This window comes from Pseudoliparis swirei, chromosome 4, assembly GCF_029220125.1.
Source record: "Pseudoliparis swirei isolate HS2019 ecotype Mariana Trench chromosome 4, NWPU_hadal_v1, whole genome shotgun sequence".
Lineage (NCBI taxonomy): Eukaryota > Metazoa > Chordata > Actinopteri > Perciformes > Liparidae > Pseudoliparis > Pseudoliparis swirei.
In genome coordinates, this window is record NC_079391.1 from 27864330 (window position 1) to 27880989 (window position 16660).

At 41.3% G+C, this 16660-nt stretch overlaps 1 long non-coding RNA gene across 1 annotated transcript; it reads left to right on the plus strand.

Annotated features, from left to right (window-relative positions):
- Nucleotides 1–5: 5 nt before the first annotated feature.
- LOC130192939 (uncharacterized) lies at nucleotides 6–1438 on the plus strand. Its single transcript, XR_008831480.1, has 3 exons — nucleotides 6–95; nucleotides 656–1234; nucleotides 1318–1438. It is a non-coding gene; the product is annotated as an uncharacterized LOC130192939 (long non-coding RNA).
- Nucleotides 1439–16660: the final 15222 nt, after the last annotated feature.

Genomic DNA, 16660 nt, shown 5'->3' on the forward strand with positions numbered 1-16660 from the left:
CTGCTCAGAGGGACGAAACTGACCAGCTTGAGACCTCTGTGGATGGCCTGAATCCAACATTCACACAACTTGGTCTCCTCAACAGGGTTGAAGAGGTAAGCAAGTCTAAACTTAAGTTTCATTACATTATGTGTGAACAAAACATTAAATCCTGTTTATGTGTGCGTCTGTGTGTGTATGTGTGTGTAGTCTCCTCATATGGTTTGGATGGACAGGGTTATATGAGGACAAGAGACAATCAGAATCGACATTCTATAACTACTGTGTGTGTGTGTGTGTAACCTCATATGGTATATAGGGACAATGATATATGAGGACACTAGACATTCAGAATCAACCTTCTATAACTACTGTGTGTGTGTGTGTAACCACCTCATATGGTATATAGGGACAATGATATATGAGGACACTAGACAGTCAGAATTGACATTCTATAACTGTGTGAACTACTCTAAACACTATGCCTTTCATTCATCTCTGGAGTCAGATGACATTAAACAAACTCTATGGAATATCTTAAACCTCCATGAAGTTTGATAAATATCTTTACCTCGGGATCTTTTTAAAACCCTTTTACATCTGTAATTATAACGGTCCACCCAGTCTCTTTTGGTCGTTTTTTAATCAAATGTCATAAAATCTTTTTTTGGACAAGTGTCAAGCATCACCTGGTGTGCACAACAATATCCTCCTTGGACAAGTATGTTCAATGTTTGGGACCTGTATCCTCCTTCAAGTGGCGTGGCTATGAATGCAGAGATAAGATATTTCGTGGATTGGTACAAAGTGCGTCTTGGGGTATTAGGTCGGTATATTTGCTGTGTTCAAATGTACAAACCATTCTATAATGAAACACTTATGACAAATAATCCTTAATTCACAGCATAGGATGCTATATCAACTATTTCCAAAATTGTGAAGTTTAAGTATATCATTGAAATTACTTAAAAGTGTTTTATTTTTGCCTTATTGGTACTGACAAGATCTCTTATGGTTTAATGCTAGAGGTTCTTTTCCAATACACCAGCTGTTACACTTAAAAGTGTAAACATGGGCAACAATTATCTCTATAAAAGGGGACATTTTTGCATGTTCATGTATTCCAGATCTCTGTATTGCTCTGACAGGAACAACTGTGGTATTTAAACTTGTACTATATATTCAAAATGTCTTCCAGTTTGTTCTGGCATCAATCCTCAGAAGAGTTACAAATGATAACCAACACCCATCACAGGTGAGTAACACAGAACAGAGCACATGTGGTTTGTTGTTGGTCTTTAGCTGTCTATCATTTTAAATCCTTTGTTTTCTTACCAGTTTCTGGAGTGCATGTCCGATGAGGAATGCACACCGGATTCGGAAACACAAGATGACGACGATGATGATTATGATGATGATGATTCCGATGCAAGCATCCCCATTACGCCTCATCAGTTGAAACCAGGACGAATTCAAGTGAAACCAGTACTACCTGACGCTGGAGCATCTCATGGGTCAGACACAAGCATCCCAGTCGTCAAAAGATCGCCCAACTCTTCCAATCACTTCAATGCTGCTGAAACCTCGAGTTACCAACGACTCAACACAGGAAAAGTGTGAAGTTGAACTTAACAGACAACAAGTAACCACAAACGATTACTGTTATGTTTATGGTAAACCACAAAGCAACACTATCTGTCTCTCACTGTCTTTATGTCTCTCTATCGATCTCTCTCTGTCTCTCTCTCCTCACTGTCTATGTCTCTCCATGTCTCTCTTTGTCCCTTCACTGTTTATGTCTCTCTGTCTCTCTTTGTGTCTCTCTCCTCACTGTTTATGTCTCTGTGTCTGTCTTTATATCTCTGTCTCCTTATTGTCTATGTCCCTCTGTGTCTGTCTCTATGTCCCTCTGTCTCCTCATTATCTATGTCTTTCTGTGTCTTTCTCTCCTGACTGTCTACGTCTCGATGTGTCTGTCTCTTGTCTTTATATCTGTCTCTTTATTGTCTACGTCCCTCTGTGTCTGTCTTTATGTCTCCCTCTGTCTCCTCATTGTCTATGTCTGTCTCTATGTATCTCTCTGTGTCTGTCTGATGTCTCTCTCTGTATCCTTACTTTCTATGCGTGTCTGTCTGTGTCTTTATGTCTATCTCTGTCTCCAAATTGCTTATGTCCCTCTGTGTCTGTCTTTATGTCTCTCTCTGTCTCCTCACTGTCTATGTCTCTCTATCTTTATGTATCTCTCTGTCTCCTCACTGTCTCTGTCTTTATGTATGACTCTCTCTCTCTCTGTCTCCTCACTGTCTCTGTCTCTCTGTCTTTATGTATGTCTCTCTCTCTGTCTCCTCACTGTCTATGTCTCTCTATCTTTATGTATGTCTCTCTCTCTGTCTCCTCACTGTCTCTCTGTCTTTATGTATGTCTCTCTGTCTCCTCACTGTCTCTGTCTCTGTCTTTATGTATGTCTCTCTGTCTCCTCACTGTCTCTGTCTCTCTGTCTTTATGTATGTCTCTCTCTCTGTCTCCTCACTGTCTCTGTCTCTCTATCTTTATGTATATCTCTCTTTGTCTCCTCACTGTCTCTTTCTGTATGTATGTCTCTCTCTGTCTCCTCACTGTCTCTATCTTTATGTCTCTCTCTCTCTGTCTCCTCACTGTATCTGTCTCTCTATCTTTATGTATTTCTCTCTCTGTCTCCTCACTGTCTCTGTCTCTCTGTCTTTATGTATGTCTCTCTCTCTGTCTCCTCACTGTCTCTCTCTCTCTGTCTCCTCACTGTCTCTGTCTCTCTATCTTTATGTATCTCTCTGTCTCCTCACTGTCTCTGTCTCTATCTTTATGTATCTCTCTCTCTGTCTCCTCACTGTCTCTGTCTCTCTGTCTTTATGTATGTCTCTCTCTCTGTCTCCTCACTGTCTCTGTCTCTCTATCTTTATGTATGTCTCTCTCTCTGTCTCCTCACTGTCTCTGTCTCTGTCTTTATGTATGTCTCTGTCTCCTCACTGTCTATGTCTCTCTATCTTTATGTATGTCTCTCTGTCTCCTCACTGTCTCTGTCTCTATCTTTATGTATGTCTCTCTCTCTGTCTCCTCACTGTCTCTCTATCTTTATGTATGTCTCTCTCTCTCTGTCTCCTCTCTGTCTCTCTGTCTTTATGTATGTCTCTGTCTCCTCACTGTCTATGTCTCTCTATCTTTATGTATGTCTCTCACTGTCTCCGTCTCTCTGTCTTTATGTATGTCTCTCTCTCTCTGTCTCCTCACTGTCTCTGTCTCTCTATCTTTATGCATGTCTCTCTCTCTGTCTCCTCACTGTCTCTGTCTCTCTATCTTTATGTATGCCTCTCTCTCTGTCTCCTCACTGTCTCTGTCTCTCTATCTTTATGTATGTCTCTCTCTGTCTCCTCACTGTATCTGTCTCTCTATCTTTATGTATGTCTATCTCTCTCCTCACTGTCTCTGTCTCTCTGTCTTTATGTATGTCTCTGTCTCTCTATCTTTATGTATGTCTCTCTCTCTGTCTCCTCACTGTCTATGTCTCTATCTTTATGTATGTCTCTCTCTGTCTCCTCACTGTCTCTGTCTCTCTATCTTTATGTATGTCTCTCTCTCTGTCTCCTCACTGTCTATGTCTCTATCTTTATGTATCTCTCTCTCTGTCTCCTCACTGTCTATGTCTCTCTGTCTTTATGTATGTCTCTCTCTGTCTCCTCACTGTCTATGTCTCTCTATCTTTATGTATGTCTCTCTGTCTCCTCACTGTCTCTGTCTCTCTATCTTTATGTATGTCTCTCTCTCTGTCTCCTCACTGTCTATGTCTCTCTATCTTTATGTATCTCTCTCTCTGTCTCCTCACTGTCTATGTCTCTATCTTTATGTATATCTCTCTTTGTCTCCTCACTGTCTCTTTCTGTATGTATGTCTCTCTCTGTCTCCTCACTGTCTCTATCTTTATGTCTCTCTCTCTCTGTCTCCTCACTGTATCTGTCTCTCTATCTTTATGTATTTCTCTCTCTGTCTCCTCACTGTATCTGTCTCTCTATCTTTATGTCTCTCTCTCTCTGTCTCCTCACTGTCTCTGTCTCTCTATCTTTATGTGTGTCTCTGTGTCTGTCTCTCTTTCTTTGTGTCTATGTGTGTCTCTATCACTGTCTTTGTGTCTCACTCTTTCTCGCTCTGTCATTCTCTTCAGTTGTTTCTAGCTTTAAAAAGTATTGTTTACATCCCACTATAGGCTTGTTCCTCGATTGTTTGTATCTTTAAAAAGTATTGTTTACCAACCACTAAAGTCTGGATACATCAATAAACTAAATGATAAAGCGCCCCAGCTCTTTGTTGTGTTTTTCATGTTTAATGAAAGCCAGAGATTGAAGCCAGGGTGTTCAGTCACTGGCTGGTTCTCTCTGCGTAGATGGAGAGATGTATCCATCTATTTATCCACGTACTGGCTCACTCTGGAGGGGGGCAACGTGCATGCCTCCAATTTGGTCATCTAATAAGATTTATTTTGATATTAAATTGACTGTTCCAGTAATACTGTGTCTTGTCAGGTTAGTGTGTATTATGTTAATGAGGAGGCTGGGTTATTGTCCCTTTAAAGACCCAACAGTGTTTTTTTAGTCCTTATAAACCACACTTTTGTCAAAAAAGAAATGTCTGCCTATACCACCATATAAGTAGGTGGCTGTGTATCTCAAATCTAAAGTGAGCTGAATTTTTTTCAAATTTTTTAAAGTGTTTGAACCTAACTGCCAAAGCTGTGGGACCTCGGGAAAGGGTAGTCCATCTAAACCATAGCTGGGCCTGTATAGCGAAAAAGACTGGCTGTGTGTGTGTGTGTGTGTGTGTGTGTGTGTGTGTGTGTGTGTGTGTGTGTGTGTGTGTGTGTGTGTGTGTGTGTGTGTGTGTGTGTGTGTGTGTGTGTGTGTGTGTGTGTGTGTGTGTGTGTGTGTGTGTGTGTGTGTGTGTGTGTGTGTGTGTGTGTGTGTGTGTGTGTGTGTGTGTGTGTGTGTGTGTGTGTGTGTGTGTGTGTGTGTGTGTGTGTGTGTGTGTGTGTGTGTGTGTGTGTGTGTGTGTGTGTGTGTGTGTGTGTGTGTGTGTGTGTGTGTGTGTGTGTGTGTGTGTGTGTGTGTGTGTGTGTGTGTGTGTGTGTGTGTGTGTGTGTGTGTGTGTGTGTGTGTGTGTGAGTCAGTCAGTCAGTCAGTCAGTCAGTCAGTCAGTCAGCCAGCCAGTCAGTCAGTCAGTCAGTCAGTCAGTCAGTCAGTCAGTCAGTCAGTCAGTCAGTCAGTCAGTCAGTCAGTCAGTCAGTCAGTCAGTCGTCAGTCAGCCGCCGCCGTCAGTCAGTCAGTCAGTCAGTCAGTCAGTCGGTCAGTCAGTCAGTCAGTCAGTCAGTCAGTCAGTCAGTCAGTCAGTCAGTCAGTCAGTCAGTCAGTCAGTCAGTCAGTCAGTCAGTCAGTCAGTCAGTCAGTCAGTCAGTCAGTCAGTCAGTCAGTCAGTCAGTCAAAAGATGTTACCAAACAGAAGCTCGTGGTTGTCTGGCTATCCTTGGTGCTTGTGGGGGAAACCCACGGGTAGCGGCAGGAGAGTTGCTACAGACTCCTTGTGCAAGTCTTTGTCCCCACTCCTAAACACCTGATCCTTATGCAGCCTTAGCTGTCTGAGCTCTGCTATGAACCAGGGTTTGTCATTGTTGTAACACACCCTGGTGCGTGATGATGGTATACAGCTTTCCTTACAGAAGCTGATATGAACTTACAGCCTCTGAACTCATCCAGACTGTTGATAGCAGTCCAGAAGACATCCCAGTCTGTACAGTTCAAGCACACACGAAGATCCTCCAGAGCTTCTCTGGTCCACTTCTTCAAATGTCCTCACCACAGGTTTGCAGAGCTTTAATTTCTGCCTGTATGAGGAATTAGATGGACCATGACGTGGTCAGAGTGTCCCAGTCCAGCCCTGGGGACGGCGTGATAGGCTCCGCTGATTGTTGTGTAACAATGATCAAATTTTCTCCTCTCTAATTGGGCATTTGATAAACTGTATTTAGGAAGTTCATGGCTGAGGTTTCCTTTGTTAAAGTCCCCAAGGACAATAACTAAGGAGTACGGGTAGGTCCGCTTCCAACACAGTATCTTTTTTTTAGCAAGTGTCTGCTGTGCATCCTGCACGTTGCCCTACGGCGGCATGTAGACACCGACCAGTATCGATGGAGCAAACTCACAGGGGGAGAAAAGGGGTTTGCATTTTATGATTAAAGTTTCCAGATCAGGAGAACAGTGCGGTAGAATGAGTTCACTTTTGTTACACCAGCCACTGTTGGAGTAAAAACAGATTCCTCCATCCTTCGTTTTTCCAGAGATCTCCGTGTCATGTTCCGCTCTGAACAGCTGGAAACATGACCTCCCACATGAAGGGGGCGCTCTTACTTTTGTAGCCTGTGACATTCTGGATCCCCTGCCACATGTATTTGGTGTTGAGGTTTCACAAGTCTCTTGAAGCCTCCTCTTTGCCTCCTTGATGCCAGCTTTCAGTCTTTAGAGAGCTATTTTTCATAATGGGATAGAAAGCCATAACCATGATATTATGTCTTACCATTTATGTTTTGTGATCAAATATTGTGTTTGAGGGCATATCAATGCTGCCAATGACTTGTCGAACATCTTCGGATCCTTTTCTCCATTCCTTTGCATGGCATAGAAGAGCATTTGAAGGTTGCCTTCTTCCAGCGTCAAACAGCCTATCCTCAGCCTTTAAGACACGGTCTGTCTCCATCTGGTGAATGAACTGTGATTCTGCTTTCATGCTAATTGCGTTGGCCTTCAATGCAGGCATTGGCTTTCCATGTAATGTAATACATAGAAATGTCAGGCAGTCTCCAATTGTATGAGTGGCCAAGGAGACGTTTAGTCAGAATCGCATCCATGAACCAATATTCCTTCTGCATACCTTCACTGTTTGGCATAAAAGTGAAACGTTGTGCTACGTGTGCTGGTGTTGTTTACCTACGTTTGTGACAGTGGTAGCCAACAAGGCTATTGTCAGAAGTCACATCAGTCTATAGGAACTGGATGAATGAACTCAAACTTGTCAACAGTGTTATATTGACATAAGCAGTATACTGGCACCTTCCAACATTATGTTCTATGCATTTACATCTGCTAATGATAATTGTTTTTGTGCATCCCAAAGCTGTAAACCTGAGGAAAGCTACTGTGCTATCAACACATTTTAATCCAAATAAATTGAAAAACAAATCAATTTGCTGCGGATTTGGCTTCACGAGCCAACAGAGGGACCTTGGGAACAACAGTATACTTCCACTCTCCAATCTTGAAAACACGGAGTGATTTTTATCAATCCATTGTCATTTCGATCCGGATTTGTGTTCTGATATGTTTGTTAGTTTAACTGACAATGTACATGCATCTAAGATTACACTCAGAAAGATACATGTTAGAATTTAGAATCAGATCAAAAGTCAAATGCAGCTTTAAAAGAGTGAACCATTTGTAATATTGGATGTCTATAACTATATCTGGATGATTAGGTTTGTGTGGACAGGAGACAATGTGTACAAAGGAAAAACATTTGGCTTCATCCTGGCCTACATGCCCCACTGGCACAATATCTGCCCCCCAGGAATTACAGAGACCATCCCAGCTGTTCGAAAGCGCTGTCTTAAGAGCGCTAACTACATTTTGAAACTAAGACTTCCATGAAACTGGCTGAGATGACAAAAGAGCACCTTTGAATTTGCTTTTATTTGCCCCCTGACCTGCCTTGCTCCACCATCTTAATCTCTTCTCCAAAGTGGATTATGGGAAAGGGAATTTGCCACACTATTGGGATGATTTGAAAAAGCGAAAGCATTCTAAATGTAAATGCCATAGAGTGGGATTAGCCCAGGCGTGTGGTTTCCAGGTTGAATTAGTTTTGGAAGGAGGGGTTCTGAGGGGTGACAAATGAGTAACATTACTTGGAGTCATGGCATTGAGTGAATGTGTGCTTGCTCAGGCATGAACGGCATCACAGTGGACACACACACAAAAAGGGACACTTGTAAAATCAAATACCAGTTGATGAAGTTATCTTGCAGTAAATCCAACCTTTATAAATTGTGTATTCAAATGTGTTGTACTGCATTATGTTGGAATGAGACATGTTGTCTCAGGCACCATGGGACCCAAGTCACTTTTTTCCTGCCGTCAAGTCATAGGTCATGTTGAGACCTACATTTGTTTTATAATTATTAATTGAAATTTAACTATTTTCCTAAATATACTCTAAGGGTGGCTAACATTTTTACTGTGTCCAAAACATAAAGGTTAAAATGAAAGATCTGACATTATAGCATAAAATGGTGGTCTAAAACCAGATACAAATGTCAAATAGATAAGTCAATAATTTATTTTTGTTTTCTAAGCTGACACAGGGAATGAATGCAAATTCCACACAAGGGCATGCGCAACCTTCGTTAGGCGTAGTATAAAGAGCCACTTAGACAAAGTGCTAGAAAAGATGTTCGCAGATTGCATGACTGTTATATTTCGCAAGTGTGGACTTAAAAAAGTCCCATGGAGAGCACACACATATGTACAACTGTGCAGACTGAGATATATACATGAAGTCTCTTATGTCAACTCAATTTTGTAGATTACATAATCGTTTCTGAATTCACAATAATCAGTATGGGTCAGTTTTTTGGGGGATAACATTTGAACACTAGAACACAGTCGCTTGTAAAATCATCTCATGTACATATAAATGCCTGTTGAATTTCAAAACGCACTCAACCTCAAATATTAAAACAAAATGGGAGAAGGAAGGAGGAATCACTATATCTGAGGAAGAATGGACAGTATAATGTAAACTTCAATGGAAGTGTAGCAGCTCGCAGACATGGAGAGAGTTTGGGTGGAACAATGTAACGCGGTATTCTTTTACACCCTCTCAGAAAGTCATTATGACAGTACCACCCCCCATACACATACATAACACCTCATAGACCTGAATTTATTGTCATAAATTGATGAATTTACAGTAGAAAATGGATCACACCCCCTAGTTGATAAGTTGTTGTTTTAGTTGTTTCGTTCTGTATTCTTTATTTGTCCTATGTTTTGCTTTTTTTTTCTATAGATATGTATAAATAAGATGGGCCTCATTTGAGAATCTTCACTTGTGGTATCAATTGTCTGAAAGACATGTGTAAATATCGAATTGATGCATACTTTAAAGAAATCTTTATTTTTTTAAAAGATCAGTCGTTTTTCTGTGATTTTCCTTTTCAGTGTTAATATTTGTATCAACACAATCATTTATCAATGATGAATAGGTCTCATCAATCATATTGGGGGTCATGATGAGGTCCAGTCTTATGTTTTTAATGTTGGTAATATGATCTTTCTGTTTACATCTGGATTGTAAATTATGTATAGTTGCAGGCTTGTAATAATAATCTAAAGTTTTACAATGGCCAGTCTTCACCAAATTGTGTTGAGTCATGTTGACCACTAGATGGTGGTACAGACCTCCACACCAACATTATAAAAGAACAAACTAGAAGCGAATGGCCTCACATTCTTTGCTTTTCTGTTACCAGCTGGTCATTGCTCACACAAGCTCCAAGAAACAGCAGTAAACAACACACATAAAACTCTTAACCACATAATGGTAATCTGATGTTGTTGCCATTCCACTGCACTGTTGTCTCATTGCCCTGTGAATGAATCCAGCTAATCATCGTTCATCCACAGCATGTGTTTTGGTCGCATCAGTTGAAAGACAGAATAAAGACGAAAAGAAAATATGCCCTAAAATGTTAATTAAAGCCTTCAAGTGTCATCTTTTCTGATGAATTTGCAGTTCTTAGCCTTAGCAGTGTTGGCCTTACAGTTTTGTCCTGAGGGTGGCGCTAGAGGACAGCTCAAGTGACCACATTAGAAAGGGTTTAATTACAGTTCAATCTTATTTGGTAGGAGCACAACAGTATTTTTCTGAAGAGGTTTATGTCTAAAGTAAATATCATGAAATTAACACAATAAACCAAGATGTTTAAGTACCCTTCCAGTCAAAAGAATATGTGTAAAGCCCGAGCAACGACAGTCAGAAAGTGGGACGTATTGTGTTTTACATTTAAATAATAATAATTATAAGATTTAACCCGATTGACTTGAAATTGTACAGTATAATCTTAAGACCTTTGCAATGAAAAGGTAAATATCAAATTGGACTACAACTCATTTGAAAGCCTTGTTCTTAGTCATTCACATCAAACCTGGAAAACATTAGAGCCAATTATATTTGTTATACTGTACCGGCCACCAGGTCCATATTCAGAATTTCTATCAACTTTCAGCGTTTCTATCAAAGTGTAGTCCTTAAAACTGATAAGGATATTATTGTTGGAGGTTTTCACAATGATTTTGTTAGTGCTGTATTTAGCTCATTGTTGGACTCGATTGGCTTCTGTCAGAGTACAGAAACCCACTTACTGCTTCGGCCCACCAGGCAGGAGGCATCAGACACAGCCAGGTCCAATGGACCCTATGAGACGGGGGTCAGGGGGTTAGGTGTGGGTGGGAACGTGGCCTCCTGGTGGAGGTCACGGGCACACAGGGAATATATATTACAAATATTAGGGGTTCTTTATTAGGTGCATGGTTATGCTAAAAATCCCCCTGTAAAAAATAAAAACCTTCAATAAAAACCATATGGAGCAGAAGCAAGTTGACCAACGGGAGTAAAGACTTAAACCGCCAGAATTCCACAGTCTGTCCCGCTGGAGAATCCTATAAAAGATTGATTGAGATAAAGTGCTGTCCACAATAAAAACAATTAATTAAGGTCTTTATGGGAGGGATTTGTTGTGGAAATTTGAGACAAATTTTAAAAAAGCACACTTGGCTCGATTACACCAGACTGTCAAATGGAGGTTTTTTATTTTATTAACAAACGGATAGGTGTCTTGAAGGTGAAGTTTGTTGAGTGGATTGAATTATTCTGTATGAATTTGAGTTGCAGTCGCTGACAATGGGGACACATATTTTAATGTGTTCTTATATTCTTTATTTGTATACTTCCATTTGCAGGCGCTCTCATCAACTTTGGGCTGCAGGAGACTCATGATAATAAAAAACGGAACCCCAAAATCCTTGAATACACTTATTTTCGGCCTCTAAAATGTAGTTATGTCTGGCCTGTAATACTATTGGGCCCCCCTTTGTCTGCCGGTTTAATCACCGTTTGTTGTTGCTTAGCATCTTAAGAATGTGTTAATGTTCCTGGCTAATGTTGGTATCACAACGCCCCCACCCAGCACCACGGAATGAAAACACGCAGCAGAACGTAAGATACTTTGTTCAGTGTCTCTGCTCTGCCGGTCCCGTTCGTCCATCTCCATTGCATCACATGTAGTGGAGACACAATCACCCTGATTCCCTACAGCTGAGGTCAATTAGGCCTCTTCCCAGGACACCTGTTCCCTGAGCCACTTCCCCCACTTCCCTCCGCAGCTGAGCCTAATCACGCCCCAGCCACCACAGTTCGGTTGCGTGTGTGTACAGTAAAAGTGTGTTTCAAAGATTGGTAGCCCGGTGGTGGATCTAATAACTTCTAAATGCAAGATGATATATTCTTCTGATCATAGATAAAGTGTCGGCGTTGCAATTTTAAGAGCAGGTGACAGAATACCATAAGTTTTGCTTTCCTGATCGGCATCGGACTCTATTCAGAATCCGCAATCTGATTGGACCTAGCTAAGTGTGTGTGGTGTTTTCTGGGCATGTATCGAGCTAGACTGCAGGTGTCTCTTTGTCTGGCTTTTACCATAAGGTCAAATGTCAAGTTGCCTGTGATGTAGACTCTATAATAGCATATCAAGCTATATTACACTTAAATAAATCTAATTCATATTTGCAGTTACAGTGGGGACAAAACTAATATAGTACAAAATGTAATAAACTTAAATGTTGCCTCCAGAACATGTGCATACATCAAACAACATTAATTTAAAAGCTTTTTGAAATGAGGTGGGCCGTGAGAAAGCTAATGTGTCTGTTACGTTACCAATAAACTATGTCCGTGTCACAAATTTGCTAGAGCTGTTTGCCTGAATAAACGGCTGGTTCTAGCCAATACAACATCAAGTATGAGTGAATTAATAATGCACAGCTCAAGAGAGAGTACACAACTACAATGGTGCCGTGACCCGTTCTTCTCCGCCATGGGTTTCATTGTGGGATTGCAACTTCATCACGCTGCTGAGTGTATTAAAGTCACCTTTTTCGACACTACCATGAGTCGCCAATCTGGCGCGGTTAACTAGGCATTGACTGTATTTTATTTATTTTTTGTTTATGTACCTAATGAGAAAAAGGGACATGACAACAATGGGTTGAATGGATGCAGGTTGTCCTTAGAGCTCGTCAGAATTGTTAATTTACTTTATTTTCCCCTATAAAATAAGTTTTTATTCCTCGGCTCATTTTATTCTTGGTAATATTTTACAGTCTTCACATTTGTGTCTTTGTGCCGAGTATACATAATTGATATATATATATATATTAAATTATTTTATTCCCCTTTCTTAACCATGTGAAGACTGATGCATCAAATAATATTCAGACAATTCTGATTTGGGGATATTAAAGATTAGTATCCATAGTAAAAGAATATATTTAAAGAAATGTCATTTACATATATTTTTTTGTAAATTTGATACATCAGGCATATTGGTATATTTATTGATTGCAAAAATATTTATTTTAAAAACAATAATTATGTAAATTAATAGTAGAACATAGAGCACATTCCAGTTAGTGTGGTTCTTATTTTTTCTCCACACCCTCGACCTGCATGTGGCATTGACAACGAGCATTTGGAGGTCTTCCTACAGAACCCTCTTCTATCAGACCACGACATCATAACTTTTGAGTTTACACTACCGTAGTGTACACTGTTAGTCAAATGTTTCTACTCCAGATGTCTAACTGACAGTGCTGTAGCTAAATTTAGAGAAGTGATTCCTTTTGCATTTGATTCAATACCACGTCTTAATATAACAGTGAAAATGATTTTTTTGGTTTTTTTTCCTGATCTGAAGTGAGGTCATGGGACAGTATGTGTACAAATTGTAAAGCCCTCACAGACAAATTTGTGATATCAGGCCATATCAAATAAACTGAATTGAATTGATCAAGGCCATTCTTTCTCGCATCAAGAGGTATTCTAGCGTTTGGCCTTGTGCGTGGGGGTGTTGCTTACGGTTCTGGGGAGGATAGTGGTCTGCCCCACTTGATTCTGCCCGTTCCTGCGAGGGAAGTGGCAACAGAAGCCTTTGCAAGTCCACTGAATACTGTGACAGTGTGCCACCTCATGTAGGCTACATGTACCATTTGCATTATCTGAAGCTGAACTTGTAAAGCGCAGACAGCAATCAAGGAGATCAGCACCTCTTTTGATGCTATCTGGAATATGTATCTCTATGTCCTCGTAGTGTGTTCCCACCAGGTGGGCCATGAGAAATCTAATGTGTGTGTCTGTTACGTTACCAGTTCACTATATATGTGTCACGAATCTGCGGGAGCGAGCCAATACAGTGTGACTGAATAAATAAAATACAATGCAAAAGAGAGAGTACACAACTGCGACACACAGGGAGGCTTTCCTGGTGTGGGTCTCTGGACCATTGCCCCGTCGTTGGCGGCCTCCATCCTGCTAGGCAGCTAGCTGCAGGCCAGGTCGAGCCTGTGACACGTGCTCAAAGAAAAAGGGAGCCAATGGCAATTTGACTTTTATGGACATAAAATGTGTTTTGGGAATCTTTGTCGGTCGGAATAATATTTAAAATGTTTTAGGGTCATTTAATTGAAAGGAGTCCATGTGGATTCTCCCATGAATGGCACCATTTCCTTACCATTTCAATCCTGAGTCTCCTAGAGTAAGCCATTTTTTGTGAATGTTCAAAGTCCAGTCTGTGCTTCTCTTTGCTGCTGATTGGTGTCTGGTGGGTCGGATTTGGCCACCAGGCCCCAGTTAGTTGGAGTGAGTCGTGTCTGGACAGCCGTTTCCAGCACCCCCCTCTCTCTTTTTTTGGGTTATGAGTTTTCTTGGACCATCCGAAGGTTCAAGGGGCTTTTAGGTTCTTCATCCAGGAGCCAACTAGGCTGTTGGCTTGTCGGTTCCATGACTGAATTTTCTGATCAAAACAGTGCCCTGCCTCTTTTGGGCATGGTGAGCGAAGTTGCGATGTGAATGTGGATACTAACACGGGTTCTGGTTCTGGTTCTTCTTCCTGGTCCGCCGGTGTTGTTACGTCATCCTCCGATGCAGAGATGGAAATCAATTAAGCCCGGTAGTTTCCATGCATGGCTTGATTGAAGACTTGTTGTGGGTGTTTCCGTACTGATGAGTGATGTCAGAAGGCCTCTCATGAGTGCAGGCTGCTGTACTTATGGTTGGTCATCTGCTATTCCTGTTTGGGTTATGTCGACTTTTGGGGTGGTCTTTTCTCACCTCTCATCTGGGTGTCACCTCCAACAGTGACTCCTCGGGAATGTCCAGATTTCCTCTTTCTGCAAGCATCTGGAAAGCTTTTTTTAATGATGATCTTTGTGTTGACAACTGTATTTATGGTCAATCTGTTGCCTACATAATGCCCAATGTGTGTCTATTTCGAAAGGGGCGTCCCAAGTTCTTTGTGAAAGAGTAGCCGTTTCTCAATATGCGTTCTTGTGCGTACTTCTCTGTCATCAGTATCAGCCCGGGTACATGTTCCAATTCAAAGTTCGCTTCTCGTAAAGCACGGTCAAAATACCCGGATGTGACTTGATCCTCCCACTTTCCGGAGGGTGCATCAGAGGAGACTTGTGCGTACTCTGGCCAGCCGATATCCCAGAATGCATTTCACACCAGCAACCGAAAACAGTAGCGGAGGAGAAAATAAACAACTGACAGATTACTTTTCATAAATTCTATTATTGAGTCACGGAATGTCATTTTAGGATGTTTTCGGGCGAGAAGTTAGTAGTTTAAAAATCAAATCTGTAGTAGGTTTGTTATGATTCAGCCTAATAAAGATCTGCGCCGTAAATTTAAGGTTCTGCTCGCTCACTGAGCTCCACAGCGCCGGGCGGTCAGCGCGCTGTGTGGCCGCCGAGCAGGCACGTGCACAGACATGTTAGGGGGCAGGTGCTCAAACCAAAAAAAAGGGCACCCAATGCCAAAAAAATTCTGACAGAGTTGAAGCATTAGCAGCAATACACTGATGACGCTGTCATCGACCTGCGTTTCCTCTTGAGCATCAGACCACTAGCTTACATTTTCTTTATGAATAAAGATGAATTATTATATTGCAACAACAGTACAAGCGTTCTGATTGGCTAATGGGTCGTCATGCCAGCCACGTATTGCCCTCCTCGCTGGTCTGATACGGATCCGTATTGCCCTATTACGTCATTTTCAAAATGAGCGATATTGATAGACATCAACAGCCAAGAGCAGTGGTCCTCAAACTAAGGCCTGCAGGCCGGATACGGCCGCCTCCACATTTGGCCCGGCCCTCTGAACAATACCAGAAGCCTTATTTGATTTTTTTTTCAGTCTGGCCACGCAAATCCTAGACTAGCCCGTTAAATAGAACGGAATAAGAACTCTCTCTCTCTCTCTCTCTCTCTCCTCTCTCTCTTTTCTCTCTTCTCTCTCCTCTCTCTCTTCTCTCTCTTCTCTTTCCTCTCTCTCCCTCTCTCAATTCTCTAAACATATCTAACGTCAGTAAACAGCTGGACGAGGCTTTGAAATCATGGATTTAGATTTTTTTTAAAACATTTTTTTTGGAAACGTCGGACCAGTTGTGACGTCATGTTTTCAGCAGCGCTAATGTTGTGGTTGATTTATCACAAAACAACATCAGGGGACAAACACCGTCATGATCTGTTTGTCTGGTGCTGCGGGTCAAAGGAGAAGGAGGTGCAGCCGTTTAGTAGCGCGAGGAGCACTGCGCGGAGGAGGAAGTGGAGGAGGAGGAGGAGGGAGGGGCACGGAGGGGGGAGGGAGAGGAGGGGGGGGGGACTCGTGAGCGCTGCAGGGCGGGTCGGGGCGAAATTCTCGCAATAACTCAAATAAATGCCCCGTCGGATATTAAAATACATTTCGGGGGACTTGATGACCGAGAGAGTAACTTTTATTCTTAAATACGGATGAATGAAAAAATGTGTGTCCAGCAAAAAGGGCACTTTACTCATCCAGGGCAAAGGGGCTGGTGCTTGAGCACCACTAGGGCTCTATCTGTGCACGTGCCTGCCGCCGAGAGCAGCCTGATCTCGGCAGGACTTTTTTAAATGCTCTGCTGGCTCTGATGTCTCCGTAGCGGTTAAACATGACATATAATTCGGTTTGGAGGATCCAACGAGCGCAAAGACTTTATTATTTATTCACAGATATCATTAAATCAGTTTGACTGAGGGTTAAGATTCATAACTTAATAATTTAATTAAACTTTAATGTTTGAACTATCGAGGTGTCTTTTGACCGAATTGTTTGCAATTACATGTTCAATATAACTATATATACATTTAAGATATATATATTATATATATGTATGTATATAACATATTTATTATATATATTTATATATAATCTAAATATTTAGAAACAATATATATATAGGTTTTAATTTTTTACA